This window comes from Dermacentor andersoni, chromosome 3, assembly GCF_023375885.2.
Source record: "Dermacentor andersoni chromosome 3, qqDerAnde1_hic_scaffold, whole genome shotgun sequence".
In the NCBI taxonomy this organism is placed as follows: domain Eukaryota; kingdom Metazoa; phylum Arthropoda; class Arachnida; order Ixodida; family Ixodidae; genus Dermacentor; species Dermacentor andersoni.
The window spans coordinates 165,175,813-165,180,649 of NC_092816.1; the positions used below are offsets into that span (position 1 = coordinate 165,175,813).

A 4,837-nucleotide genomic window follows, 5' to 3' on the forward strand; every position below is an offset into this window, starting at 1 on the left:
CAGGCCAACATCCGAGAAGCCTTCCCCTTCCGCTTGTCTGTCTCGAAAGGTGTCTGTCCCAGACTTAACTCAGCGCTGGCGAACTCGGTCCATTGTGCTTTGTTCCCGGTAAGCTTGAAACAACGGACATTTGTTCGGATTCTTTGCGCATGGCTCTGGGTCCGTTTTCTCCCGCAAGGTTTTTCAACTTCGATCGTTTATAAGTGGTGTCCAAATCCATGCGCTCCCTAGTGCTGTCGCCCTCTGGATAACAGATTCCGATCAGGAAGGCTTAGCTGTTTTCAGGTTGCATGCGGCGCAAGCGACATAGAAAGTCGAAAATACGTCATGGACGTTGGCTTTTGGAAGTGACCTCTTGCAAAGTACGCGTTTGTCAATTTTTTTGCAGCGTGCGGCGGCCGCCCTTGGACGCTGCAGTCGCATCGGTTCTGTTTTTGAAAAATTGCACGCGAAGCGTGGCTGTGGAGTAGGCTAAAACCTGCCGTGACGAGATTGTCGTGACGTATGCTCTTTCCTAGTTCTTCCTGTTTCCATGTTCTTCAGTGAAAATTCTGCATGTTATATTTAGTTTATTTGCTGAGCATGCGTGATAGGTGGGCAAATTGTGAGCGCCCTGACACAATAAAGGGCACAGTCCGTCATATGCACTGTAGCTATTCACCGCTGCATGCCGCTGAATTCAGCGAAGAAAACGTTCGCCTTGAAGATAAGAATGATTAGAACACTAAATATATTTTGATGTGGCTGTTATTCCAACTGAAGCGCAATCATCGCAAAGCCCTATAATATGCTTACCGAACAAACGCTATAGGAAAAATCTGCATCGAAGGTCCCCATTAGCCTAGTCCGTAGAAGTAATTGTCACTGCCACGAACGCAAATTTTGCAAAACTCGCTTTACTTTCGATAACTTGCGAAGAAGCCATGTAGGAAATATCTTGCAACGGTAACAACAGGCTCGAGACGCTGTTTTTTTTTTTAAGTGTATCCAAAATTGTCCAAAATAAAATATCTACGTAAAGAGTCTTCGCGATCGGTTAGGGCCACATAGGGCCTGCACCTTGTCTAAAATATGCACGCTTCACCTGCGGCGGTACTGCACTGCCTAACCCCACCGAGCTTGTTCTTCCCTAAAAGATTTAGCCAGAATTGCCGTATTGCCTCAGCCTCGAGGCTCTCCACATGTTGCACATGACCAAAGTAGACAAGCATACCCGAACAATGCTTAAGGCAGGTACCACGCTTAGAGCGGCCTCTCCGCACAACCAGCCATACATGAGAGCGGGGCCGCATAAATGCATATTTTATGATCGTCGCGAGAACACGGCGTGGGCCTAGCGCTAGGAGCGCATTCATCTGCCGCATCAATGAAGCGTGGCCGTCCCCTCCGTGTGTGCGCAATGCAGTCGTTCTTGAACTTCACTCATTCCCCATTTTTGTCTGGTGAAAATAAAGGCGTGTTCACAAGGGGAAAAAATGGAAAGGGTTACCGGGTGGCATCTCTTACACATTGCACTTTGCAACGCCAAAGCTCCACAGCATGACCGTTTCTTTTTCTCTATCTTTTTCCACACGGCGCATAATTCTTAACCAAGCACGAAATCCTTGGTCGCTCCTTCTTTCTGCATCCCACTCTTCTCCCTTTCTCCCTTTCCATCACCGGAAACAAATAATGCATGCAACTAATATCTATAGAAGGACGCCACTCTGTGCGCGCTTTAGACTGCTTAAGAAGAGTATCAGTGCTCGAGACGGCTTTCTACTTTATAATAGATAATAAACGGCTGTGTGCGTGTACTAGCTACTGCAGCTTCCAAAGATTACCCCAGTTACTATGCTCACAAATGCAGCAACAATTTGGCAGGGTGTAGTTGTAAGTATTAATTCAAATAAATTACGAGGTCTCACATGCCAGAACCCTCATATGATTGTCAGACATGCCGTAGTGGAGGCACTCCGAAATAATTCTCGACTACTTCGGGTTCTTTGACGCGCATCCAATGCGCGGTGCAAGGGGGTTCTCGCATTTCGCCCCCATCGAAATGCAGCCACCGGGTCCGGGAATTGCACCCGCGACCTCGTGCTCAGCAGCGCAGTGCAGTAGCCACTAAGCCAAGTCAGCGGGACTAGTTGTAAATTTAAATAGAGCAATGTGCATTATTCAATTATTATAGGCTGAAAACGACCTTGCCGTTTTTCTTTCGGCTTTAAAGACTCCCGTAGGGTCTTATACGATCTTCATCCGCTCTTATTGTCTCTTCGCGGTCGTTTTTTCCAGCCTCTTCAATACTTTTGTTGTTCCCTTTTATATCGCTTCACTCATCAGCTTTCAAAGCAGAAAGAATTAATAAATGTAAGAGGTTGTATTTCTTTATGGGGTTAAATCTTTCCGCAGTACGCAAAGTCGCACGTAGAAAACTTTACCGTCGCCTCTTCGCCGGCCTCCATTCTATTAAAACCTCGTGAGGTTGGGATACGCTTTTTGTTTCTACCTCTTACGCCGCTCCTTCCTTTTCCGAGATGTTTTCTCGCCGCCATCTCTCCGTCCTTCATGCTGCTTCGCGAGGGAGGCGTGTCCAAAAGCCATAAAAGTGCGTGCACCGCCGCCCTTTATGGCGCTTGTAAAATGAGCTCTCTCCGGAACTTATACTCAAGCATTTACTGCTCGAAGAACGATGCAGTAGCAGTGGTCTCTCCGTGTCTAGCGTAGAATGGCTTTCCGCACGCTGGTACAGGTAGTGAACTTGTTCGACTTTTTGGAAAAGGAATAAAAAATGACCCGCCTATGTTCGCTGTATTTCCTTTTCGCGCATGCTTTCTACCGAGAACGTGTAACGCACTTTTCAGCGGAGGTTCTCGAAGCAAGCTTCAACGTTTAAAACTGCACGATTGCCGGTTCTTGCGCATCGCTCATACAAGCGCAAGAACGTTAGATTTATCCTTCTGGAGCAAGAAGGAGACGGTGAGAGAGAGAGAGAGAGAGAAAACAAGGGTAGGAAAGGCAGGGAGGTCAACCAGAACAGCATCCGGTTTGCTACCCTACCCCTTCCCTACCCTACACGGTGAAGGGAAGTAGCGGGCAAGAGAGATAAGTTTAGCAACCAGGGACTTGACCATTCAACGCCATGCTTTTTCACGTATATGGTTAACATCAGAAAGTATTCCGCGAATGCAGAGAAAGGGACGCCCCACAATAATACATATGGGTATGGTAAACAGTCAACGTTTCTGCAGCTTTTTTCTTTGCAATGGACTCACCAATCCCCTAGAATAATCACGAACCAACTGTAGTTACCTAAGATTTGCTGCTGGCAACATTGTAGCATTTTACAGCAAAGTAGTATGTTGCTAGGTTCTGCAAAACTTCCGTGTGTCTATTGAGCCATGCAGATCGAAAATTTGTCCCCATACGTGGGCCGATGCCGAAGGTAGTTCAATACCGGATGGACCCGCGACGGAGGTGAAGCAAGCTTTAAGTGCTCCTCCAACTTGCAAAAAACAAGCTTAATATCCTAGGTCCAAATACAAGCCGTATCAGATATTATCAGATATCTGATAAGAACAAATCATCATCATCATCATCATCAGCCTGGTTACGCCCACTGCAGGGCAAAGGCCTCTCCCATACTTCTCCAACAACCCCGGTCATGTACTAATGGCGGCCATGCCGCCCCTGCAAACTTCTTAATCTCATCCGCCCACCTAACTTTCTGCCGCCCCCTGCTACGCTTCCCTTCCCTTGGGATCCAGTCCGTAACCCTTAATGACCATCGGTTATCTTCCCTCCTCATTACATGTCCTGCCCATGCCCATTTCTTTTTCTTGATTTCAACTAAGATGTCATTAACTCGCGTTTGTTCCCTCACCCAATCTGCTCTTTTCTTATCCCTTAACGTTACACCTATCATTCTTCTTTCCATAGCTCGTTGCGTCGTCCTCAATTTGAGTAGAACCATTTTCGTAAGCCTCCAGGTTTCTGCCCCGTAGGTGAGTACTGGTAAGACACAGCTATTATACACTTTTCTCTTGAGGGATAATGGCAACCTGCTGTTCATGATCTGAGAATGCCTGCCAAACGCACGCCAGCCCATTCTTATTCTTCTGATTATTTCCGTCTCATGATCCGGATCCGCCGTCACTACGTGACCTAAGTAGATGTATTCCCTTACGACTTCCAGTGCCTCGCTGCCTATTGTAAATTGCTGTTCTCTTCCGAGACTGTTCAACATTACTTTAGTTTTCTGCAGATTAATTTTTAAAACCACTCTTCTGTTTTACCTCTCCAGGTCAGTGAGCATGCATTGCAATTGGTCCCCTAAGTTACTAAGCAAGGCAATATCATCAGCGAATCGCAAGTTACTAAGGTATTCTCCATTAATTTTTATCCCCAATTCTTCCCAATCCAGGTCTCTGAATACCTCCTGTAAACACGCTGTGAATAGCATTGGAGAGATCGTATCACCCTGCCTGACGCCTTTCTTTATTGGGATTTTGTTGCTTTCTTTATGGAGGACTACGGTGGCTGTGGAGCCAATATAGATATCTTTCAGTATTTTTACATACGGCTCCTCTACACTCTGATTCCGTAACGCCTCCATGACTGCTGAGGTTTCGACAGAATCAAACGCTTTCTCATAATCAATGAAAGCTATATATAAGGGTTGGTTATATTCCGCACATTTCTCTATCACCTGATTGATAGTGTGAATATGATCTATTGTTGAGTAGCCTTTACGGAATCCTGCCTGGTCCTTTCCTTGACAGAAGTCTAAGGTGTTCCTGATTCTATTTGCGATTACCTTAGCAAATATTTTGTAGGCAGCGGACAGTAAGCTGAT

General features: G+C 46.2%; 1 pseudogene; it reads right to left on the reverse strand.

The window, feature by feature from the left end:
- Positions 1 to 3,405: 3,405 nt before the first annotated feature.
- LOC126524786 (U2 spliceosomal RNA) lies at positions 3,406 to 3,612 on the reverse strand (annotated as a pseudogene).
- Positions 3,613 to 4,837: the final 1,225 nt, after the last annotated feature.